The sequence below is a fragment of the Macaca thibetana genome, chromosome 12, assembly GCF_024542745.1.
Source record: "Macaca thibetana thibetana isolate TM-01 chromosome 12, ASM2454274v1, whole genome shotgun sequence".
Classification (NCBI taxonomy): Eukaryota; Metazoa; Chordata; class Mammalia; order Primates; family Cercopithecidae; genus Macaca; species Macaca thibetana.
In genome coordinates this window covers 2,450,529-2,476,957 of record NC_065589.1, presented here as the reverse complement: position 1 = coordinate 2,476,957, position 26,429 = coordinate 2,450,529, and the positions used below count along the sequence as shown (strand labels likewise).

The 26,429-nt window shown below is 48.8% G+C and overlaps 1 protein-coding gene across 45 annotated transcripts in view; it reads right to left on the bottom strand.

The window, feature by feature from the left end:
* The window catches only part of COPS9 (COP9 signalosome subunit 9), a 394,021-nt gene that overhangs the window by 36,862 nt on the left and 330,730 nt on the right, over nt 1–26,429 (bottom strand). Inside the window, exon 1 of one of the 45 annotated variants that reach the window (XM_050751534.1) lies at nt 5,362–5,365. The exons of 43 other annotated variants lie outside the window; for them this stretch is intronic. The gene's annotated coding sequence lies outside the window, so the exon portion shown is untranslated. Of the gene's footprint in view, nt 1–4,700; nt 4,705–5,361; nt 5,366–26,429 lie in introns of those variants that run through there. One more of the 45 variants, XM_050751492.1, reaches the window with a different exon arrangement.

Genomic DNA, 26,429 nt, shown 5'->3' with positions numbered 1-26,429 from the left:
TTTTTACACTATTCTGTAATATCACAGTCTTGTTTTGATCGTCTGTGTTTACAGTAATATCACAGTCTTGGTTACGATGGCTTTATAATAAGTCTCGAAGCCAGGTAGTGTTGGTCTTCTGATTTCATTCTTCTTTTTCTACGTTGTTTTGGCCATTCTCGTCCCTTTATGCGTCCAAATGATTCAGCTTGTCAACTTCTTCAAATGATCCCGATGGGACCTCTGATTAAGATTGCACCAACAATACAGATCTAAATGAGAAGGATCTGCATCTTGACAACACTGAGTCTTCTGGCCCATAAACATGGGGTTTCACTCCATTTTTTAGTTTTTAAATGTCTCTCAGCAATGTTTTGTGGTTTCAGAGTACAGATTTTACACATTGTCAGATTTGTCCCTAAACATTTCATATTTTGATACTATTGAAAATGAAATTTTAAAATTTCAAGTTCCAATTATTTGTTTCCAGGATATAGAAATCCAGTTGATTTTGATATGTCGATTTTCTATCCTGCCACTTTGATGGCTTAATTACTTGTTATAATGACTTTTTCTTAGCCTCCATTGGATTTTCTACACAGATGATCAGGTTGTCTACAAAGAAAGACAGTTTAATTTCTCTTCCAATCTAGATCCCTTTAATTTCTCTTTCTTGACTTATTAGACAGACAAGAACCTCCAGTGTAATGTTGAATAGACAGGATGAGAGCAGGTATCCTATTTCTGATTTTAGGGAGAAAATATTGTTATTCCCTGTTTAAGTGTGGTGTTAGCTATGGTTTTTCATACATGTGCTTTACAGGTTGTGAGCATTCTATTTCATTATTAACTTGCTCAGAGGTTTTTTTTTTTTTTTAATCAGAGATGAATATTGGATTTTGTCAAATGCATTTTCAGCATCTATCAAGGTAGTCATATGGTTTGTTTTTTTCACTTTTTTAGTTTAATATTAATTTTCCAATGTTCAACCAAACTAGCAAGTCTGGGGTAAACCATACTTGGTAATATTTTTATATTACCTTTTAATATATTATTGAGTCCTTTTAATATATTATTTTATATATTATATTTTATATATTATTTTATATATTATTGAGTCTGGTTGACTAAAATTTGGCTAAGAATTGTAACTTTTGTAGTGACCTATAGTAGAAAGATAGCAGTTTGTAGTTTTCTTGTTTTTTTGTTTTTGTTTTTTTGAGACAGGATCTTACTCTGTCGCCCAGGCTGGAGTGCAGCGGTGCCATCTCTGGTTCACTGCAGCCTCAACTTCCCAGGCCCAGGTGACCCTTCCACCTCTGCCTTCCAAGTAGCTGGGACTACAAGTGTGCGCCACCACGCCAGGATAACTTTTTTGTGTTTTTTTGTAGAGACAAGATTTTGCCACGTTGTCCAGGCTGGTCTTGAATTCCTGGGCTCAAGTGATCAGCCCGCCTTGGCCTCCCAAAGTGCTGGGATTACAGGTGTGAGCCACTGCACCTGTCTTTGTCAGATTTTAGTCACAGGGTAATGTTGGTTTCACAGGATGAGGGGGAAATGCTCTCTCCTTTTCAGTATTCTGGGGAGTTGGGTGTGGAAAGGCTTGATTTCCTCCTTTCATATTTGGTTGAATTCTTTGGTGAAGACATCTGGACCTGGAGTTCTGTTGGTGGGGAGGCTTTTAACTATAAATAAAATTTGTTTAACAGATATATGGTTATAAAGGTATTTCTGTTTAAGTGAGCTTTTGTAATTTCGGGAATTTGTTCATTTTATCTAAGGTGTCAGATTTATTAGCATAAAGCTTTTCATCAAATTCCCTTATTATCCTTTTGGTATCTGTAGAATCTGTCATGATGTCATCTCCTCATTCCTGATATTGGTAATTTGTGTCTTCTCTCTTTTTTCCTGAGAAGTCTGGGCAGAGATTTATCATTTTTATTGATCTACGCTAAGAACTAGCTTTTGGTTTCATCGATTTTTCTCTATTTTTTTCTGTTTTCTATTTCATTGATTTCCACTCTAATTGTGAGTCTTTTTCTTCTCTTTACACTGGGTTAGTTCACTCTGCTTTTCTAGTTTTTTAAAGTGGAAGATTAGGTCATTGATCTGAAACCTTTCTTCTTTTCTAATACAGGCATTTAGTGCTATATAAATACTACATTAGCAGCACCTACACAATTTGACATAATGTGTTTTCACTTTCACTTAGTTCAAACTTTTTTGTTGTTTTCCTTTGATTTCTTCTTTGAATCATGGGGTACTAAAAGGTGTGTTATTTAGTTTCCAAATACTTGTGAATTTCCAGATATCTTCCTGTTATTGAATTATATTTTAATTCCATTTTTGCTAAGGAACATGCTCTGTATTCTTTAAATGCTTTCAAATTCAAGCCATTTTCTTACGGTTCAGAATATGGCCTATATTGGTTAAAATGTGCACTTGAAAAGAATATGTGTTCTGCTGTTGCTGAGTGGAGGGGTCTCCAAATGTTAGTTGTCGGGTTTTTCGATAAGGGGATTCAAGTATTCTATGTCCTTACTGGTTTTCTGTTTGTTTGTGGGTATTTATTTATTTATTTATTTATGGGAAGGGAGCACTGAAATGCCTATTAGACATTTTCACTTACATCAGTATTCTGAATAATGCTGCAGTGACCATCCTCATACATATTTGCCTGGCATCTATTTCACTCAGGTGCATTTCTAGAAGCCCTTCCACTTTGTTACAGAGCATATCTTCCAGAAAACTTGTTTCACTTCATGTTTCTGCCAACAATGTGTGAGCATGCCATCTCCCTGACCTCTCCCCACTTTAACGTCCCACCAGGAAAGCTCATGTTTTCTGTCCGTATTATGTGCTTCCTGGAACAATCTCTATTCTGGGCCCCTCTTTATTCTCCACCTTTCCAGTATCTCCACATTGTAAGGTCTCTGAACGGCAATCTCTCTGCTTTAGAGTTGCCGAGATGCTGGGCTCAGTATGCTGGTCTGGGCGCCTTCAGGGGAAATGAGGCATTCCCGTTATAAAGCTTCTGCTGGGCCTCATGGATGCTCTTCCATGATCTCCTGGCTCATTGATTCTCATCCTTGGTCTGTCCTGCCTTCTTATCTCATGTCCCCTTATTGGGGGAAGAGCAAACCAGACATGTGGAAGGTCTCCAGCTCTTCTCTCCCCTTTAGAGAGCAGCTTCTTCAGCTTCCAATGCATCCTATACTCACAACGCTTCCCGGGTGTCTCTCAGTGTCTGGGACCCTCTCTGCAGGCAGCATGAAGAGGGGCCCCAGGAGCTCATGGTCTAGATACTGACAATGTGACCACCTGGCCTTATAATTAAGAAGCCTGCAGGAGCAGATGAGGGCACAGATGAGGGCACCAGCTAACAATCCCCAGAGAGGAGCCACTGGCAGCCATCAGCAGGGATTAGAAGACCCCTAATCTTCCCAGGGAAGATTCTATATGTTGGAATAAAACAAATATCTCATTTTCTCACCAGCTGTCAGATGGAAATACGTAACAGATGTGTTCACAGTGCCCAAGCCTCCATAGAGGACTAGGCAGAGTCTTCCGGAAGGTCATGGTTTCACGTCTCTCTGTGTGAGTAGTGAGTTAGCTGTGACAGAAATAGCCCAACAGATCTTGTCTCTCTGCAACCGCTGGGGAGCGCATGTCTTGTCCAGGTGTGAGCTTCCTAATTCCTGCTGATGGCTGCAAGTGGTTCCTCTCTTGGGGCTGTTGGCTGGTTCCTTGAAAGTGTTTTCAGCCACTGCAGTAGGACTTGAGTGAGTGGCCACGGAGATGTCCATTTTCATTGCAGAAGCCTCAAGGAGACAGAGAAGCAACTCTGGGCAAATAAACCATGTTCTGAGAGAAAACTGGGTACGGGAGCCTGCGTGGCCACATCCACCGAGGGGAGTGCAGTCAGTGCCATGGATGTTCCAGAATAAGATTAATCAACTCACGGGGTCAGAGAGTCCCTCCAGGGAGGTCCAGTATTTCAAACCAGCCAGCACCTTCAACCTTTCCACCATCAAAGCTTCTCAGAGGGGAATATTATGAATAGCAAGAAATGTGCAGGAAGACTGTTTCTTCTGTTCTATTTCTGCTCCTTTAAAATAACTCTGTATGTCCAGCAGCTTCCCTGGGTAACAAGACCCAACCTTAGAATAAAATGCACTGCGTTCTTCAAATCGCGAGGCCAACTCGGCAGCCGTGAGGGGAGGCGGGACCCCCTGGAAGTGTTTCCTCCTTTGTTAGGAGGCTGTAATGATGATGGGGCCACGGGATGGAGCTCTAGAAGAAGGCTGGGTAAATACTGGGATGTTCCATCTCACAAGCTCTTGGCGAAGGTTTAGATCAGGTTTAGACTTGGAGTCAGGCTTGGACCAGGCCACAGAACAACTCCCAGATCTAGGTGGGTCTCAAGGCCCAGACATCTTCCCAAGGCTCATGGCCCTAGGGCCCCTGGCTGGGTGATGCAGGCCCAGACCCCGCATTAGGGCTCCAAGGCAAGAGGTCCTTCTGGCCAGGAGCCCTGGACCAGCACAAGGGCGGGAGTGCCCTGGAAACAGCCGCACACACCGGAAACGGAAGCACAGATGGACACAGGAGCCCCACGCCGCCTGACTTTCTCTGACGCCCCCTGCAGCCCAGGAGAAGCCAGTGCAGGATCCCTGGGCGGGCTGCTGCTGCACTCCAGTCTAAGGGAAGATTTGTTTCAGCCCCACCCGTGCCAGCCCCAGGATGGAACTGCTGACAGTCTGTTGGGAAGCCCAGACAGAGATTTATGAAAAGCTGTTTCCACCAGTGAGGACCACATAAAAACAGGATCCATAAAGTATTGAGTGAAAAAATAAGATTGCAGACAGATTTACATCGATTCCCTTTTCCATGTGCACGTTCTCATTTTTTAATTCCTGTCCAAGAAACTGAACGTGTCCTCCTCCCTAAAGGCACCCCCTCCCGTCCAGGCCTGTGCTTCTCCTCCCTCCCCCACCTCCCCAACTCCCCAGTGCCTCCTGAGCCCACCACTGAGATGGGGTCTTAAGCCCCTGCCCTGTGGTATCCCAGGCCCTCGTGTAATCCACACCCCTGGGGTGTGAGCTGGACCTAGTGACTCACTTCTAAAGAGCAGAATAGGTCACTTCCTGGATTAGGTTACAAGAAGAAAGGTTCTGTCTTGCTGGCCCTCCAAGTGCTCTCTTATCCTCTCCTCCCTCTCCTCTCCCTCTTTCTCCCTCACTCCCTCTGAGGGTAGCCAGTAGCCACAATGTGAGCAGCCCTATGGAGAGGTCCACATGGAAAGGAACAAGTGCCTCTGGCCATAGCCCATAAGAACCCAGATCCTAGCAGCAGACATGGATGTGAGCTCAGAAGCAGATGCCCCCATACCAGCCCTGTGATGACTGCAGCAGCAGCCAATGCCTGGATTACAGCCTTGACAGACACCAAGAGGCACCAAGCTAAGCTGCACTCAGATTCCAGACCCACAGGAACTGTAAGCTTATAGGCATGTGTTGGGCCTGGCACAGTGGCTCATGCCTATAATCCCAGCACTTTGGGTGACCAAGGCGGGTGGATTGCTTGAGCCCAGGAGTTTGAGACCAGCCTAGGTAACATGGCAAAACCCCGCCTCTACAAAAAATACAAAAATTAGTCAGGCGTGATGGTGTTCACTTGTGGTCCCAGCTACTCAGGAGGCTGAGGTGAGAGGATGGCTTGAGCCCTGGTTGCTGAGGTTGTAATGAGCTGAGATCAGGCCACTGCCCTGCAGCCTTGGCAACCGTGCAAGACCCTGCCTCAAAAAAACAGAGTTTTAAGCGCTACATTTTGGAGTAATTTGTTACACAGCCATAGATAACTAATACACAAAATGAAACTTCCCTAACTCTGCTGTGTTTTAAATTATTTGCATATGTCTTCATTCCTTCACACTTCAGAGAAGTCTGTTTTGCTGCCTTGATTTCCCTCCATCCACCCTCCTTGATAACCTTCAACCTGGCCATGTCCTCCCGCTTCCCTCCTGAAACTCTCCTCTGGAAGGTCCCCGAGGACCATGCAGCCACTGCACACCTGCTCCTCTTCTTTCTGATATTAATGGAACATTAACATGCTACCATCAGCGGCTCTAGGGGAGAATCTTTCCTTGATTCTTCCAACTTCTGGTGATTTCCAGCAGTTTTCAGTGTTCCTTGGTTTGTGGCAGCATCACTCCAATCTCTGCCTCCGTCTTCACATGGCTCTCTTCCCTCTGTATGTCTGTGTCCAAGGACACAACTGTAATGGGCCACCCTAATTCAGTATGACCTCAGGTTAACTAATTATATCTGCAATGACCATGACCATGTATTAGTTTGTTCTCACACTGCTATGAAGAAATACCTGAAACTCAGTAATTTGTAAAGGAAAGAGGTTCAACTGACTCACAATTCTGCAGACGGTACATGAAGCATGGCTGAGGGAGGCCTCAGGAAACTTACAATCATGGTAGAAAGCAAAGGGGAAGCAGGCACGTCTTACATGGCTGGAGCAGGAGGAAGAGAGCAAAGGGGAAAGTGCCACATATGTAAACAACCTGATCTCATGAGAACTCACTCACTATCAAGAGAACAAGGGAGAAATCCACTCCCCTGCTCCAATCACCTCCCACCAGGCCCCTTCTCCAACACTGAGATTTGGGTGGGGACACAAAGCCAAACCATATCAGACCCTGTTTCCAAATGACGTTACGGTCACAGGATCCAGGTAGACACGAATTTGAGGGACATTCAACCTAGTACAGCATTCGGGGGCCAATCACGGGGCCCTGTTCAGCCCACCTTTATCTTCTGTCATTACCCAGCCTTCAGGTGTGCCCCCATGACCTGACCCCGGGGGAGATGGCCTGCTTGGCCCCAGCACATTGCATATTCTTGCTGTTCGAAAGTGCACTTCTTCCACATCCGGCCCCAATGCCAGCCTCTCCTAGCATCCCCTACGCCTCTGGAAGGCCCATGTGTTCTCCCTCGAGGGCCCCCAACCCTGCATCCTGAGAGCATCTGTCCCTCTTATGGTGTTTTCATCTTTGCTGTCTCCCCTGCTGTGCTCACTGAGAGTGGGCAGAAGTGCGGCATGATGATGTGACTTGTGAGTAGACCCCGATGCCCACCCTGGCGGTACAGGTGGAATTCCTGCTGGAAGGGAAGGACATGAAAAGGGATGCCACGGCGGAGAGCAGCCTGGTCTGGGTCTGAGAACATTTGTGCTCACATCCCTGCTCCTCTCCTTGTCATCATTGTGACTGTGGAAGGCCAGCTCTTCTCCCTGACCCTCAGTTTCCATGCCTGTCATGTGAGAATAATCAGATTCCTCCCTGGCTATCTGACCTGGGCTGGAGTCTCTCCACAGGCTTAGGGGACTCAGTCTGTGAAGTGCCAGGTCACCTGGGAAGACCCCACACATCAACAGCTGGAGCTTCTCTGCCACAGCACTGCTGAGTGTCTGGGGACTTCAAGGGCTCAGTCAGTGCCCCAAGCTCTGCCGTGATCCTATCTCCCATCTAAACTGCAGGCCCAGATCTCACTGAGGTGGCAGTGAGTTGCAACTCCTTCCATAAAACAGACTTCACAGAGGGAAGGGCCTGGCTGGGGCCGGGTGGGGAATCTCCCGGGAGAAGGAAGGGCCAGGTCTAAGCAGGACCTGAAGCCCAGTGGGATTCAAGTCACAGCCTCGCATGGGAGGCCCTGAGGGAGCGGGTGCTGTGCACTGTGGAGCTGAGATTTCTAGTTTTCTTTTCCAATCTGGGGCTGCCCTGGGAACACCGTGTGCTTCTCACCATGCATGATTTCCAGTGGCTTCCCACATGTGCTGTGGCTAGCAGTTGGGTGGAAATCATCTGTGACTGGCCTCCCCACAGGACTCTGGGCTTCTACAGGGCAGCAATGCTAAGCAACCTGAGGACCCAGGAGGGAATCAGAGGGCAGCGGCTGCTCAGTGGCCCTGTGGGTGCTGGTGCACTTCTCCCTCTCCAGCTAAGGACAAGGTCTGGGCCTCCAAGCCATCCTGGAAAGTAATCAAGCCTGGCCATGTGTCCCTACTGCCACCTCCCAGGGGAGCCCTGAGCTCTTCAATCACAGACACAGCAGCTCCTCCAACTTCTGCAGGATGGCAGCATGGGAGGTTCTCAGCCAACACTGGAAAACGTGATTTTCTTCTCCTCCTAACTCCTCAGAGAAACAGTGTTCCCGAGGGCCACACCGAAGTCTTTGTGGGTGACTACAGAGTCAGTGCTCTGGCTGCATTTGGACCAGATGGGCCAGATGAGCCACCACATGGTGCCTCCAGTGAGTACTTCTGCCCGCAGCCTCTCCCGGGGCTGCCCACCCCACCTCTGCTGCCTAATCCTGCCCAACCAACCTTCCCCACGCGCTCCCCTCCACCTTCTTGTACCAGCCCATCACCTGGGCTGTACCATGCAGCTCTTGCCCACCTCTCTGCCCTGAGCAAACCAGGCACATCCTCTCTCTCACTGCATCCTGGGCCATTCTAAGTCAAGTTCTGCCCGGGTGCAACCAACGAGAGCCCCGAGCATGTGTCCTTGGCCTTCAGAGGTGGCAGAGCAAAGACAATTTCCAAACCTGGAGGAAGCTGCTGGGAAGTAGAGGGCCAACTGCCCAGTCAGGAAGGGTGGGGCAGGGCTAGAATGGAGGGTCCTTGCGTGGGTAAGAGGGTAGGGTGTGTGAGGGAAGGGAGAGCGAAGAAGGAGGAAAGGGGAGCCAGAGGGGAGAAGTGGCTATGGTGGCCGAGACACTGTGTTGAGTAGTCCTGATCAGGGAGCAGCTACTCTGTGGGCCCTGGCAGTTTTCGCAGGTTTAACGAAGTCTCCCCAGGACCTTGGCCTTGGCAAGTGCTCTGCAGAATAACTGGTCAGGTATTCTCCAGTGGATGCCACCTTGATTAAAAAGAAAATTGAAAATCTCCATGCCTGCCTTGCCATTGTGAGGGATGGGAGCCCTGGAAATCTTTCCACTCCAATTCCCCAAAGTCACATCTCAGACAGCCCCGTAGCCAGCGGGCCTGGAAACAGTGCCAACCCTGAAGATGGGAGGGCATCGGGGGGCTGCCTTGACTGAGTCATACTGTGGACCAAGGGGAAAGCATTTGCCGGTTCTGTCTGCCTCCCCAGATGCAGGACCCCTGTGGTGACACCTCTGGAACGATGCCCGTGCCAGGGTTTACCACCTGGAGGAGCCATTTGTCTGAGGGGTTGACCATATGACAAAGGCCCCTGATGATCCCCTCCTGGTGTCTATCCCCTACCTTCTTCCCTAATGTGTCTGGACCTGGGACTTGCCTCTAACAAGACAGTTTGGCCATGGCGATGGGATGTCACTTCAAAGGTACATTTAACGACCCCAGCTGCTGTCCTGCTTGCCCTTGTTAGTGTTGTTACTTGCTCATTCTAATGGGGCTGCTGCCACGCTGTGAGCTGCCCCATGGAGAGACCCACAGGTGGGGAGATGGAGGAGGACTCCAGCCAACAGCCCACAAAGAACACATTCCTGCTGAGAACCATGTGTGAATTTGGACGTCATTACCTCCTGGTTGAGCTTTCTGATGAGAGCATAGCCCCGGCCAACAGCTCCACTGCAGCCTGAGGAGGGCCCTGGAGCCAGAGGCACCCACCCAGCTGTGTCTGGATCCCTGCCCTGCAGAGGCAGCAAGGTAGGAGATGCTTATCATTTTATGCTGCCACGTTTTGGAACACTTTATTATGTAGAAATAAATACATAGGTTCTGAGACCTGAAAATGAGGAATGGTGTCAGGGAGCCCCCTTGAGTGAGGGAGACATGATGTTGACGGATGTGAGAGACTTCAAGCCCTGTATTTCCAGGTCCCTTGACATAGACACTCCCTTAGGGGCACCTTGGCCCCAGTGCCCGGGGAGCAACTGCTCCATGGAGGGTGGGTAGCCCTGTTACCCAGTCCTTTCCTAGATGAAGGGTGAGTTTCAAGGTTACCCAGTCCTTTCCTAGATGAAGGGTGAGTTTCAAGGTTACCCAGTCCTTTCCTAGATGAAGGGTAAGTTTCAAGGTTACCCAGTTCTTTCCTAGATGAAGGGCGAGTTTCAAGGTTACCCAGTCCTTTCCTAGATGAAGGGCGAGTTTCAAGGTTAGCCAGTCCTTTCCTAGTTGAAGGGTGAGTTTCAAGGTTACCCAGTCCTTTCCTAGATGAAAGATGAGTTTCAAGGTTACCCAGTCCTTTCCTAGATGAAGGGCGAGTTTCAAGGTTACCCAGTCCTTTCCTAGATGAAGGGTGAATTGCACGGTTACCAAGTCCATTCTTAGATGAAGCCCAAACTGCCTTTCCAGAAATGACTGGCACTTGGCTCTTTCTTCCTACTCCTCAGGGTGGCACCCCTGATGAGACTGTGGGTTTTCGCTGCTCATGCGGGGCTGCAGAAGGGAAGTGAAAAGGTTGAGGGGTGCAGTGGGGTGGAGCTGTGAGAAGTAAGCAGGGCCTCATGGGAGTTTGTGGAGGAGAAGGGGGGTGGAGATATGTCTGCACAGTGATGACCTGGCCCACGGGGTCCTGGGGCCCACTGCTCACAGGCTGCAGACTGGAAGAAAGTGGGGCCTGGTGGCCTGGGCATTTCTTCTCTCCATCCACAGCATGGAGGGGCTGGCGGAGGGTCCTTTACACTCCAGCCTCCTGTCTTAGAAGCAGATACACCATTCAGGGTTGGCGGTAGGCAGGGCCTCTGATCAGGCAGGTGAGGCAGTGGAAAGAGGTCTCAGTCTCAGTTGGCTTTGCAGTCTGTTCTCACTCAGCCTCATCCTGGAGTGACCTGGGATGCAGGTTAGATCGGGTCCCCAGCCCACGACAGACTCCCAGGGCAGCCTGCTACCCACTGCGGGAGGAACAGCCTTGAGGGTGCAGAGACCGAGAGCTCCCAGCACCCCAGGTCCTGATGCCCCCAGGAACCGTCAGGAGAAACAAGGTCATACGCAAAAAGGTACAGAACAGCCTGGAGATATGGAAGACATCTTAGATAAACATAGAGACTTGGGATGTTCCAAGTTGAAATAGCAAAAGGAATAAAAATATAAACTCTTTTCTGAATTAATTTATGGCATTTTAATAAAATTCGACTATAATTCCAGTGAATTTTCAGATGGACTTCAGAGCAATGTTGTGAAGCGTAAGCAGGTGTGTTATAAAACCACAATTCCTTCTTTGAAAAGGGTCGTGAGGAAAGACCAGCCCCAGTAGATATTGGAGCATTTTCATAATGCAGTAGTTAGACGTGTGTAGCAATTGTATGTGATTAACTGTGAGACCAGCAGGATATGTAGACAGTCCAGGAGCTGACCAGAAGCCGACACTGAACTTCTAGTGTGGAAGGCGCCCCAAATCAATGGAGCAGAGATTTAGTCAATAAATGTTACTGAGATGACAGGTTAATTGTTTGGAACAAAATTTGAAATTAGATTTCCTTCCCCTCACAGATTTTTGCAGGGAAAAAAAAGCAGAAGAAAAATTACAGTCAACCTAGCCACCAAAGGAAGGGGTCCAGGGCATGCCCAAGGTGGGGGAAGCCGGGTGGGAGGGAAGAAACGGGGAGGAAGGAGGGAAGGCAGGCAGACCTTCAAAAGGAGACACACACCTGCAGTGACTGCAGGGTAGCAGACTGGCTGGTGGAAATAAAATGTATTTCTCATTTATTAGTCCCAAATGAGGCCTGGAGACAATACTTACAGAAAACATGACACCGAGAAGAGGAACTTGAAAAAAAAACATAACAAGTGCTCAGATCAGTGTACACAAAAAACAAAACTCAGAGAAAAAGCGATATTCCTGATGTACTTTGCATGTGAGGCAAGTGCCCTGTGACTCTTTTGTGAGGAATAATCCCTGCTTCAGTGGGAGGGAAGTCACTCCCCGACTCTACTGCTGGATTCTGAATGTCCTTGGTTCACGCATGAACACATTGTCATTGTTCGAGTTCCCAGGCATGGGGTTCCTGGGTTGGGGATTTACATTTATTCAGCTTATAGATGTGGTTGAAAGGTTTTCCCAGTGGCCATGCCAGTGATGCCCCTGCCAGTCCCCACTGTTCCACACTCATCTCGCCAGCTGGAGCTTGCTGCTGGACATTTCACGGGGCCACATCAGTGGGTGGGTGGTGGTTCTGGGGCCACATCAGTGGGTGGGTGGTGGTTCTGGGACCATATCAGTGGATGGATGGTGGTCAGCACTGGGTTTTGTTTTGTTCTGGATGGTAGTGAGGTTGAGTGCCTGATTTTTGGATCCCTAGTTTGTCATTTAAACTCTTCACCTAAGTTCATGCATTAGATTGGTCTCAGTCTTTGATATGGTTTGACTGTGTGCCCACCCAAATCTCATCTTGAACTGTAGCTCCCATAGCTCCTGTGTGTCGTGTGGGGGATCCAGTGGGAGGTGGTTGGATCATGGAGGCGGGTCCTTCCCATGCTGTTCTCGTGATAGTGAACGGGTCTCACCAGATCTGCTGGTTTTATAAAGGGGAATTTCCCTACACGAGATCTCTCTTGTCTGCCACCATGTAAGACATGCCTTTAGCCTTCTGCCACGACTGTGAGGCTTCCCCAGCCACGTGGAACTGTGAGCCCTTTAAACCTCTTTTTCTTATAAATTAGCCAGTCTCGGGAATGTCTGTATGGGCAGCATGAGAACAGGCTAATACAGTCTTCATCTAACTCTCCTTCCTTGGCTTGGGCCGGGCAATCCTCCACTTTGTGTGTGCCAGAGACGGACCCACGCTGTGAGAACGGGCGGCTCTTCCCCTCACATCTGTCTCACAGTGGAAATGCCAGGAGCATGTGGTGTGGGTAAAGGATGCTCTGTCTGTTTGCCACATAAATTGATTCTGAAAATCGCCACCGCAACCTCCAAGTAGGGGCTTGTTCTCCTTCCTCCATTCCTCCCTGGTCGGAGCTGAAATTTCCTGCTGAATCAGTTTTGGAAGATGTGTTTGTTCACTAAATGTGCCAATGCCGAGAACTTCCAATATAAGTAAAATTACAATATCTATATTTTAATTGCAACATAACATGATCATGGTGGGAAAATTAGAATAATCCATAAGGGAAAAAGAATAAAATGATAATACAACACCTGTAACCCCATCTCCCAGAGATCATCCCCAGTGATTGTTCATGTGTATTTACCCAGGCTTTTATCTATATTCTTTTTTGCAAATTGTTCATAGATACTCCATATGCTTCAATTACTTACTCCATATTTTGTTTTGAAATACCCTTTTTTTCCTCTTAGGATATATTGTGAACAACTTCCTAAGTGAATGAGTCCCCCTTCCCATCTAGACTCCTTGGATTTGTGGGCATCCTTGGATTTATTCATTGATTAGTCCATGGTTCATTTCATTCCTCAATCAATCTCTTTTATTATTTCCTAAAAGAGAAACGGCTGAGGAAAGCCATTTTTATTTTTTCCTCTTGTACTGCCAGGTGGTCTTCCAGAAAACATGTGCCAACTTTTAGTCCTAGGAGCAGCGCACGACGCCCATTTCTGAGCGCACCTTGTACTCTGGCTGTGCATGAGAGACAGAAATCTATGCTATTGTTGTCTTAAAACATTTTTTTTCACGTTCACTGGTGTTGATACTGTTTTTCCCATTTGCCCCACTTTTTTCCCCAGATCTTTGGAGAGCTAATGTTTTCCAGCAGATTTGAAAAAGTTCTCTTCCGAAATGGCTCTGGGAGGGGCCTCTCGTGCCTCATACCCCAACACAATGTTCTTTCTCTTCCTGGTTTGTAAGTTTTTTTTTCTTTATATATTTGTTTATTCAAAAATGAATGTTGATTTTTTGCAAATGTCTTTTGGCACCTATCACTCTTACGTTGTTTTTCTTTTTTTAACTATTGACGGCATACAGCTTTTTAAACCCATTTCTAACTTAAATCTCAGCTCACAATCTTCTCAATAAAATCAAAGAGGAGTAGAATCTTTGTCGTGCAAAGCCTGTGAGAGCAGTCCAGCTCCTCCATCTCAGGGTATGGTGGTCAGGCAGACTCTCTGCACAGCCTGCGATTTATTCAACAGTCAAGGCCAAGTCCAGGATGGAGGCTCAGGGCTTGGGAATGTGGGCAGCTCGAGGGTGGTGGGACAGGTGGTAGGGATGGCTGGGGACTGGAAGAGAGCTTCACTCAGAGCTAGCTCCCTCAATGCCCCATAAAAGTGCACAGTATGGATGGACTTGTCTGCTGGGCCAGCATTCCCCAGTTCCCTGTACAGGGAGCCTGTCCCTGCAGAGGCCACCAGGGCCTGGTTGGGGCTGACCTGGGCCAGGGTTCACATTCCCACCATACCCTCTGGCCAGAAGAGGAGAAGAGACAGGTGTGCTGGGTTGGGGGTGGAGGCAGGCCGGTTCTGAGGAAGACAGGGCAGGCCAGTGTGAAAGGAAAATTAATCTTGAGACTCCCCAAAACGCTAAGCCAAGGGGAAAGGTCAAGATGGGAACTGGTTAGGGCAAACCTGCCTCCCATTCTGTTCCTAAAAAAGATAGCTATTAAGATAAAAAAGCTACACACCTCCCTCACAATGTGTCCACAAGGAAGTTCCTTTCAGACAAAGGACAGACAGAACTCAAAAGTCACCCCACTGCTCACTGAGACGAATGCATATCTGGTTGCTTCCTTTAGGAAGGCTCATCAGAAATTCAGAAGAATGCAACCGTTTGTCTCTTTATCTTCCTATGACCTGGAAGCCTCCTGCCTGCTTCGAGTTGTCCCCGCCTTTCCAGACCAAACCGATGTTCATCTTACATACGTTGATTGATGTCTCACACCTTCCTAAAATGTATCAAACCAAGCTGTGCCCCATCACCTTGGGTGCACGTCATCAGGACCTCCTGAGGCTGTATCACAGGTGCTTCCCTAACTTTGGCAAAATAAACCTCCTAAATTGATTGAGACCTTTTGGTTTACAGCAGGGAGGAGGTGGAGGGCAGGCGGGGAGCCACTCTTCTTGTGAGTTCCCCTCAAGCCCGATTCCATGGGAGCTCTGGAGTGTGAATGTACCCGGGACCTGGCCCTGCTGTGATGCAGGGGCTGCCCTATAGTATCCTCATGCCAGCTAGTCCTTGTCCTTTGTCTGCCCTGGGTGCGGGACACAGCCCCTTGATGAAGCGGCTTCTGCTGGGCCAAGGGCAATTCTTTACACGAGTGTCAGCCTGAGTTGTTGGCCAGTACAAGCTGCTGCCAGGGGTGGAAATGGCAGCCAGTTAAGTGAATCTGAGCTGAGCATGGCAGTAGCTACTGCAGGGTGCAATTCTGTGATTACCATTGAGGGGGACGATCCATCTGCCATTGGACTCGTTCTCCGTGAAGTGTTTGTTCAAACATTTCCCCACGTTTCCATCGTGTTTTCTGGCTTTGTGTTTATTATTTGTCTTTGACTATCTTTTGTCATTAGGTGCCTTGCAAACACCTTCTCCCACACTTTGGCGTACTGTTGACTTTTTAACCAGTGGAAGGAATCGGTCTTATTAAAGACACCCTCCTCTTTCTTTATGGGAGCCACTGATGAGATTTGGAGAGAGTCCTCCCAACTCAATCTCTAAACAAACAGTCTTTTCACCAGCATGTCCACTTGAAAATTATGAAATCTGATTAAAATAAGAGAGAATACACTTCTCACAATACCTTCCACTGGAAAATCATAGTTAAAGTAATTCAGTGTGGTGCAGATTTAATTAAGATTGGATTGCGAATACTGGAAATGGTATTAGCATTCAGCATTTAGCCCCTGGAAACTCAATGAATGTGACAGTTAAGATTTAGGGGATTTGAAATGAATTTTTTTTTGCAAGCTGGGCTTCCATGTGCTATTAATTTGATAAATTTCGGAAGTTATTCACATCCCCTCTGATTTTCTTTTTAAAAATTGTCTCTGATGGGAGAGAAAAGCTCCCTCTTCACGTGCTGCTTCCTCAGGCATAAGCGGAGAGCACAGAGCCTGAGCCCTGCCCCCAGCCAGGCCGTTCCTCCTGCCTGTGCTCTTCTGCATGACCAGAAGTGGGTTGAATAGCAGCATTTACCCAGAACCCCAGGGTGCAACTGTACTTGGAATAGGGTCTTTGTAGATGTAATTAGTGAAGAATCTTGAGATGAAATCATCTTAGATTTAGGGTGGTCCCTAGATCCAACAGCAAGTGTCCTTATAAGATGGGGAGAGACACAGACACACAGAGGAGAGGCCATGTGAAGACGGAAACAGAGGTTAGAGCAACACAGCCACAAGCCAAGGAAGCCAGAGGCCACCAGAACCTGGAAGAAGCAGGAAAGCTCCTCCCCTAGAGCCTCTGAAGGGAGCACAGTCCTGCTGGCACCTTGATTTTGGACTTGTGGCCTCGAGAACTGTGGGAGGATAATGCCTGAATCTGTTCTGGAGCTTTCCACACCCTACGGTGAACCCCTGCAGCCCACCTGCCTGTCTCTCTCTCCAGGCTGAAGTTCAGGGGTCAGGGGCTGGCTATGGCTCTGCTCCCAGCCTCTGATGTTGTCAACCGCAGGGCGGGACATCTGGCTCACACTTGGCAGTTCAGGTGCACAGAATACCTTGCAACAATGATCAGCCGCTCCTAGGGGTGAGAATCCCACAAGGGAGATCCCACAAGGTTGGAGGAGCCTGTGCAGAAGCCCCCTCCACTCATGCTGGCTCCAGGCTTGCTGACGTCTTCAGCTGTCTTGTCCTCTGTTGGATCAGCTGGGACTGAGGATGGGACTTCAGGGAGGACGAAACAGGAACCGGCTGGCAGCTCTAGGACCTCCCCTGTCCTGGCCTGCCTCTGTTCCCAGCTGGGGCAGCAGACTTGCAGGCCAAGAGTGTCCCAGACCAGACTCCTGCTACCTGCAGGCCCACACTCCATCCTTGTGCTGGATGTGTTCCTGGGTCTTGCTTCTCCTCTGTCCCTCCCTGCCAGCTGCTTGGGCTTGGCCTGTCTTCTGAGTCTGCCTGGACCCTTACTCCAAGCCTCTCTCTGTTCCATGCCCTGCAGCCCCAGGTCAAGCTAGGTCCACCAGAGTACTGGCAATGCCTGATGGTGGAGGTGGATGCACAGTCACTGACTCCTGGCCAGGCTCACAGGCTTCAGAGGCCTCGTGGTGATGTCACAAGGAAAGGGGCTGAGTGAGTCATGCCCCATCAGTGCTCGTCACTGCCCCATCATGTCCCATCACTGTCCATCACCACCCATCACTGCCCATCACTGTCCATCACTGCCCATCACTGCCCATCACTGCCCATCACCGTCCATCACTGTCCATGACCATCCATCACCGCCCATCACTATCCATCACTGTCCATCACCATCCATCACTGCCCATCACTGTCCATCACCATCCATCACCATCCATCAATGTCCATCACCACTCATCACTGTCCATCACTGTCCATCACTGTCCATCACCGTCCATCACTATCCATCACCGCCCATCACTGTCCATCCCTGTCCATCCCTGCCCATCACTGTCCATCATCATCCATCACTATCCATCACTGCTCATCACCATCCATCACTGTTCATCACTGTCCATCACTATCCATCACCGCCCATCACTGTCCATCACCGTCCATCACTGCCCATCACCGCCCATCACTGCCCATCACTGCTTATCATTTTCACTGAATTCCTTCCCCAGGGTATGCACCCATTCCTGATCATAGCTTTTGGCCATCCGGGGGATGTGACCATGAGTCCTGACTGGCCCCTGAGGAGTCCCTGGTTACTTCTAAGTCAGCCAGACTGGAGCTAACGTTAATGCAGTGGTTCTTAACATTTTGTGCTGTCTGGAGACATTTTTGGTTGTCACACCTTGGAGAAGCGTGTTCTGGAATCTGGCGAGTAGAGGCCAGGGTGTGCAGGGCAGCCCCCACAACAAAGAACGGTCCAGGCCAGGACATTGCTGGTGCGGGAGGGAAGCTCTGCTTCCTGCCCTCCCCACCACCCTACCTGACCAATGCCCATCTTTTGCCCCTGCCATCGCCCATTCCTCATGGTTACAGGCCTCTGCAAACTGCTGCAAACTCGTGGCATTTCCAGGGGCTTCCCTGTCCCCAAACTAGGCTCTGAATTGACTGGGAAGGAGCTGTGGCTGGCACAGCAGGGCTGAGGCTATGGCTTGGATGTGAGGGTTTCCACCACACCCCCAAGCCTTGGCTGGAACCCCTGTGGGAGAGTTGGGTCACTTTGTTTCAAGGAACATCTGAAAGCTGCAGGTTCTGGTACAAGGGAAGGGAGTGGATCCAGCCTGGCTGGCAGCTCTGAGAGTTGTGGCTACACGGGTCACCCAGGCCCACCCACCCTCTGCACCCCTCACACGAGGCATCCCTGGGCAGCCCCTCACCTGGCTCCAGGGGCCAGCTCGTGTGCACCAAGGCCCAGGCCTCTGTGGCCTTCCGCCCACCGTGGCCAGTCCTCATCTCCTACAGGATGACCGATGGCGGGAAACCCATTCCTCGCCTGGCCCAGCCTGCCTTCCTGTCCCCCAGCAGACCCCAGCAGGAGAACAGAAGCACCTCAGCAGCACACTTGGGGGTCCAGCAGTCCACTTCTCAGGGAACCTCAGGGCTTCCCAGGGACTTTCAGAGCACTGGCTTGACATGGTGGCACTAAGGGGCCCTTACCTAAGTGACTAGGGACACCACAAGGGGACAGGAATGTCTCCTCCAGAACAAAGACAGTCTTTTCCCCTGAAGAGAGCAGGTCTGGTCCCCACCTCCTTTTATTCTCAGATCCACCTGTGACCACATAAGCCACACTAATAGAATTCAAGCAATGGCTTTAATCCAGGTCCAGTCATTTCCCAAGACCTTGCCTTCACTCCCACCATCATTCATCCGTAGGCTACACTTAGTGGGGCACTGGCTGCTGGTTTTTAATAATAGAATACATAATTCATGTTATATTGAGAAAGATTTCTTCATTTTCTACTTCTCACAAGAAGCTGTAACACCAAAAGCCGGTGCAATGGTTTTAAAAGTAGGCCCACAAATTATCTGAAACGCTCTCCTGAAGGGTGCAAGGTGGAATTGAGTTCTCTTCCCTTGAGCGTGGCTGCTCATGATGAGCTTCTAACAATAGCACAAGCAGAAGCGATGGTGGAGGTGAAAACCCGACTTGCGCAGTTTGTGAAAACGCTGCAGCGTCTGTCTCGGGCAGGCTCTCTCACTCTCTCTCCCTCTTTCTCTCTTTTTCTCTCTCTAGGCCAGATTCCTGACCACAGATGCTGTGAGATAGTAAACGTCTATTGTGTAAAGCTGCTAAGTTTTGGGATGATTTGTTAGGAGCATTGATAACTAACACAGCTGTCGAACATCACCAGATGCCTTTTGCGCATGCATCTGTTTAAAAATACCACTCGTTTTTCTTTCTGCTGTTAGTGCAATGAAATGTTTCTTCACAGTTCCTAGACTAAAAACTCCATGTCGCTGGATAGGTGCTACTTTCTCAAGGCTCTGCTTCCAGCCCCTGCTTTCCACCCTGCTCATCGCCTGCCGGGTCAGTGTGGGGCTTCACCGGCCGCACTGTGGGAAGGGACAGGCCACCTCTGACCACCAGCCTGCCCGGGATGCACTCACATCCCACGGGAGGAGCCAATTGCACAGCCACACCCAGCTGCTCCGGACGCAGGGGAGGACAGGCCAGTGCCTCCTGAGGGTAGCGAGGCTTCTGCTGCAAACCAGCTGTGCCGACTCAATCCCTCCACCCCCAGCTACTCCCAGCTGCAGCTTCTCCCAGCCTCTAGCCATTCCTGTCGCTGGCTACGTGGCGGTACTGACTTGAGTTTTCAATGTCGGACATTGCCCCTATTTTTACTCCAAAAGCTAAAGGTTCAGCCATCTTGTGCCATCTTCCCTTTCCCACACCGCACTTTGCCTTTCCCACCAGGCCCCCGCTGAGTTAGATCACAGTTGGGTTAACTCTGCATTCACTGTTTGCATTACTCTTTGCAAATAGTCCCCATGGCTGCTTTTCTGATACAGATCTTCTTCCGTGGTTAATCACTGCCTTGCTCTGTCTGCTTAATTTCTATGTGCCTGTCATGAGTGCTTCCCCAGAGCTTTGGCTCTATGCTTGTTGCTCCTGGGGCTGTCCATGCCCCTGTTCCAGAGCTGCTGCCCCAGGACCTCCTGTCCTCCCAGGAATTCCCTCCGCCTTTGTCTGGGGAGCACGGAGCCCTGGTCCTCCACCGCCCCTGGTCTCTTGGCTTATCCTCCTTGAGCCTCCTGGGAAAGGAGCAAATGAGGCAAATTTACTTTATCAGTTGCATGTTCATGCCCCTTCTCCCTATATTCTGCTGGATTTTTATCATTTTTCATTTTAAATTTGTAATTTTATATTAGCTTGTGTGTGCATTAGGAACCCCTTATTGTTTCTCTTTCAACTTCTTTATGAGGTTTTTTTTTTTAAACCTTACTGACTTAAAAAATGCAATCAAATTTCTGTTTTTAAAAAATACTTTCTGGCCTTGTTAGGCTAAGAAGGGACTTTCCCTCCCTCCTCGACATAACGTTACATAGCAGTACTGCATGAGTTTTTAAATGTATGGACCTTTTACCTATTTAAAAGTAGTTTTTGTGAGGCTGCAGAACATCTAGTTTTTGCTTCTTTGGCTGGAAAATATAGTCAACAAACACATGAGAATATTGTCATCTCACTGAAGAATTAAAAATTCAAATGGAAATAGTGAGTAGGCATTTTCTGCTTCCCTGAGCACCCTGTGTGACAGAGGTTGGCATTGCCTGATGACGGCTGGGTGAGGGGCTATGCCTGCCTGTGTGCCATGGATGGAAACACAGGGCACCGCTGACAGGGAGACGGCGTGAGGGCGCCCATCAGATGCTAATGCATGCAGGCTTCTGGCCCAGCAGTGCCACTGTGAGAACTTATTCTCCAGAAGCACTCACACAAGAATACAAACATGCTCACTGCAGCATTATTTTTAAATTCTAAATAACTAGAACCAAACCAGTGTCCATCAAAATGAAGTTGGTTAAGTAAACCAGTGCACATCCATTATTTATTATAGCCCTCACAATAAATGGAAAACTGTGTGTGTGTGTGTGTGTGTGTGTGTGTAGACAGAGAGAGAAAGGAAGTTGTATCTATATTTATCAACGTAGACTACTCTCCAAGATAATTTCTGTGCACAAATGCAAACAGTAAGTGACAGAATACTGTAAGTCATATAATTCCATTCTCGAAAAAAATGTAGAGTTTGAAAGGAAATACACCAAACTCTTCTCTGGATGGTGAAATTTCAGGTGATTCTTTTTTCCTCTTTTTCTTGCTCTTTCTGAATTTGTGACTTTCTAAAAGTTACAGTGAACAAAGATCATTTAAAAAATAAAAACAATAAAGCAATTTTTCCAAGGAGCTATTAAATTGTAAACCAGAATAACAAGAGACCAATAGACACCAAATAAGGTTTCCCCTGGCAACTGGGAAAACGCCAGCTGGGACTGGCTCTGCGCGGGCCATGCTCTGTCCACCTCACCCTTGCAGAGGGAGCTGGCTCTGGTCCCTCCGTCCCTCCAGCTGCTGCTGTGGTTTTGGGCATCTGAGAACAGAGGCTAAGAGTGAAACCCCAGTATCCCCCTGGCATTCACTTCACCTGCTCCACGCTGGACAATGTCTGTCCACGCCATTGGGTGATCCCTTTTGCTCTCACAAGGGCCTCTGGGAGGAGCCCGGCCTCGGAGATAACCGAGACCTGAGCCTGCACTCTGGAAAGGGAAGGGTCACAGGATGGCACCATCCCCAGGGTGCAGTAAATTTTCCCAGGGTGCAGTGGGGGTGCAGGGTGGTCATTGGCCTGAGCTGGGATCTGGAAGGCTTCCTGGAGGAGGTGGCAGCTGAGCCTTGCAGGAAGGGCAGGAGTGTGGGCAGATGGAGAGGCAGGTGGTGTCAGGGCAGAGACCACGCTGAGAATTGCCAGGTAAGCTGTCATATGTGAATATTCACTGAGCCCCCACTCTGCACAGGGCTAGTGCAAAACGCTGATCATTACAAGGGGCCAGGAAGAGACACCCTCTGCCTGCACAGTGTGTTAAGAAGAGAGGAGGGCTGGATGCCCACCCCCTTGGGTGTCCCGTGTGGTCTGCAGCATGTGGGGAATGTGCATCGGGGCACAAGAAGGCCTGAGGCACAGAGCACTGCGTGCGGGTGTTGGCGTGACCTCTGCAAGGGTGGTCAGCCATCCAGGACAGCTGTCGGTTTCTGCTTTGAGCCTGTGTGGACCAGAAGGAGAAAGGAAATACTGGAGGGAAGGAGTGTAGAGAGGAGGTGAGAGCTGGAGAAATGTGTTGGGGAATCTCATTAATTCCAGCATGCCCTGCTCTTAATTACATAGAAATTAAATTGGCAATAACTCAAGCAGAAAGCTTTCATGTGACATCGCTCCACATTCCTCGCCGAGGTGCCAACTTGCTCTAATTAGCACAAGGATTCCCGGTCCTTTGTCATCTCTGGTACCCGGCCGTTGCTTGGGCCTGGCCTGTGTCTCGGCTTCCTCAGCCCCCAGGCTCACTCATCCGTGTCAGTGACTTGCGTCTTTAGAGTCCAAACTTGGAAACCTCCGAACGTGGAGGAATGAAATCCAAGCTGGGGAGAAGGTGGGAGGTGAACCTCCCTCTTGTTGGGGGCTGTAACTGAGAGGTTGGGAAGCAGTGGGCTGAGGGACTCCTAGGAGTCGGAGCTGCTCTGGTCTGTGGGCCCGCCTGGGTCCCGAGGTCAGGGGCCATCTGCTCTGCTGCTGCCAAGCTGCCGCCAGGAGCCACATTGTAGGCGACTTTCAGTGCAGCTGAAGTGTGTAGGTGCCTACTCTCCACATGGTATCAGAGGGGCCCTGAGCTCCGGTCAGCAAGGCCAGTGGTCACCCGGTCTGCCATTTTCCCAGCACAGCCAGCCCACAGGCCTGCTTCTGCCCCTTCCCGTGCCTTTCTGGGGAGGAAATAGCAGGGGATTATCCAAAACTCCGACTACCCCTGGTAATGCTGGTAATTTTCCTTCTCTCTCAGCATTTCTATTTGATGCTCTAAAAGCTGAACCTCCAATTTTGCCTGGTTGGCTCCTCCTCCAACTGCCTATGATAATGTGATTGTCCCTAATGGAACCGGCCTTGAATAATTGAGCAGAGCTGGAATAGGGGCTGTGGAAGTTGTGATTGCCTTCACTCCTATATTTAGTGCAAAGGGGAAACTGAATTCATGTGTGGTCAGGGCTCTGTTGTGCCCGAGGCTCAGGACACTCTTAGACTCTGGTCTGGGACCGGGTTGAATAGAGGCCCCGTACTCTGTGCCTCTGGGCTTGGCCCCATCCTCACCCCACGCTCCCCTGAGCATGCTCTGCTGTACTGGGCCTCAAGGGTTGGCTGTGTGATGGCAGGGTCCTGGCTCCATCTGTCCCGACTCTGCCTCCTGAGTCCTGGGTGCTTCTCAAGGGGTGCTCCCTCTCCCCCAACCTCAGGGCCAAGGCTGCCAGTCTCAGCTCCCAAATCCATCTGCTTCCCACCCCTTGTCACCACCCCCAAGCCAAAGCCTCCCTGTCCTCATCCACACTTGCCGCCATCCTCCCCTCTGGCTTCTTCCTCTCCTGTCTGACTTTCTGGCATATGCCAGCTGTGTTCCTCAACAGGAGCACAGACATTCCTCTGTCCTTCTCAGCGTTCCCCCAGGCTGTGCCATTGCCTGGAGCAAAACACAAACTCCTGAGCGTGATCTGTGATCCTGGCCGTTTTGCAGAAGCACAGGCTGGCCAGAGCCTGCGGCTATCAGCCTGGCTCCAAGGGCATCTCCTAACCTCCCTGGCAGGTGCCGCAGTATCAATGCCAAGGGGTGGGAGCAGGGCTAGGCGGCTACCAGGGATGTCAGCCCTGGCTCTAGCAGAGGATGCGGGAGCTCCTCCCTCCAGACTTCGGGTAGATGCTTTCCCTGAGAAAATGTCCCGAATAAAGTCGACATAATGACCTCCTTCTTCAGAAGGAAGGGGCTTCATTGTTTGCAGCAACTACATACTCAGCTGTGTTTGTGTGAGGTGTGGGCTGAGAGTGGGAGAGAGGGAAAGAAAGGGAGAGAGGGAGACAGAGAGAGGGAAGGAGGGAGAGGGAAAGGAAAGAGACGGACAACCCCCAGGAAGCCTGTGACTAGGAGCTGCTTCAGCTAAAGGCCAACCGTCTCTTCCCTGTGAGCAACACTTTCAAAGCATCTCTGGTTCTGCAAACTCGAAGGGAAAATCCCAAGCAGTCGCCAAAACTGCTCTCATCACCACAGGCCATGCCCACACCTGCCCCACCCTCCAGGAGGACCGGCTGCTGGCAGAGCCGCACAGGGTCAGAGCCCAGGCCAGCTTCTGAGTGAGTCTGTAGTGCGTCCTGGGCACAGAGGGATGGACAGTGGCTGGGGAAGGCAGCTCAAGTGCCCAGGGCCACTCAGCTGCAGACCCTCTTCCCACCTGCTGGGGACTCTTTCAGGAATTGTTCTGGGAAAAAAAAAAAACAGTTTCCAACCAAGAGGAGCTTTGCTGGCAGTTCTTAAAATAAAAATGTTTACCCTTACAGGAGGATGAGTTTACCATCAAGAATGAAGACTCTCCAGTTTGCATCTGAACACATCAATACAACAATATAGTTGTTTAGAACAAAGTCATTTAGTTTAGAACAAAGAGGGGCCCTGGTAGACTGATGTCCACATTCACAGCAGGCAAATGCAAACGGCCCTCCACTACTGAGGAGAAAAGGCAGGGCTGTGATATGAATTTCAGGCTGATTTGCATTGAAAGAAAAGAAAAAGCATTCACCCTAAAGAAATCACTTTCTAATGATCAGGGTTACAATCCACTTCAAAGCTGTTATTCAAAAACAAAATATGGCAAATAAATGACATTAAGCTACATAAACAGCCGGAAACTCTACAAAGAAAAATCCACAAAAATCCAACAGGAGTGGAAGACATCTCTCAATCCTTAACAGGTCAAGTAGATTACAAAATGATTAAGAATTTAGAATATGAGCAAAATGAAATTAATGAGAAGTTTGAACATCTAAGTATGTATCCTGCATACAGAAAATACATTCATTTAAATACCCAGGAAATATTTACAAACATACACCATGCATTGGACCTGTGAGGTCTGAACATTTTTTATCATGTGCCCTCAGTCTGGATACCTATTAATTTTCCTTATAAATTATCATTCACAATATATGATATGGATATATAATATATCATGTCCATTATAAAGCATATGCAATACTTGACATTTGAAAAGCTTGGATAACAGTATGCATGCACAGAAGTTTTATCTTTTCTCTCTCTGGTAGATTGATGTGTGCACCTGCTGGAAGGCACACCTTACTTAAAATACATAAAGCACTATTTTTTTGCAGCCAGAATAACATTCTACTAAAATCTGTCAAGCACATTACAAAAAAGAAAAAAACTGCAGATTTTTGATATAAACATCTTAAGCAAAATATTATCAAGTAAAACTTATTACTAATTGAAAAACAAAATCCCTGAGTCATTCACTCTAAGAATGCAAGGATGGTTCAATGTTAACAAACCTATTAATTTCACATATTAATAGGTAAAAGGAGAAAAGCATGTATTCTTTGCAGTACTTTTGACAAAGTGGAAAATTGGATATGGACCAAGTACCCATCAAAGAAGATGAATAAATGATAGGCCATCCTCATGATGACCTGCTGTGCAGCTATCCAAAAGAAGTAAAGAGAGCTAGATGTCCTGTATCGAAAGAATTTCAGCATTAATTATTAACTGAAAACAAAAAGCAGAAAAGCAGCATATTAATATATAAATACATGAGCCATATGATAAAACACTGTATTTATATCTAAATATGATGTATAATTTATATATAAATTGTATATGAATAATTCACAAACAGTTGATACATAATATAATATATAATTTACATCCATAATTTATATGCATATGTGTGTTTTTCCCCCATGTAGTCCAGGCCTCAGCAGCCTGGGCACACAGCAGAAAGCCACTCTTACTGTTCTACCCAAACAATGCCCCAAGCCCTCACCCAGGCCCCGTCCCAGAAAAGCTCCCTCTCCAGAGACCTCAGGCTGCTTGGAGGCTCAGGCCCACCCTGGCAGCCTGGTGTGCTGGCTGCTGGGCAGGGCACCATTCTCCCAGGGAGGGTCTCTGTTCTCCTCTTGTCCAGCGGTCAGTCCTGTGGTCTCTACACCTGGCCCAAGGGTGGCCTTGCTGCAGAGCACAGTTCAGGACCTGTCTCACCTGGATGGGCAACCCACACCTCTCCCTGTTTCCATGGGGACAGGAATCCTCCTGGAAGCAGGAGGCTTGTCTCTTGTTTGAAGGGTGCCTGTGGGCCCTTCAGGTGTGCAGGTGCTCAGGTGCACCCTGGGCCCTTGTA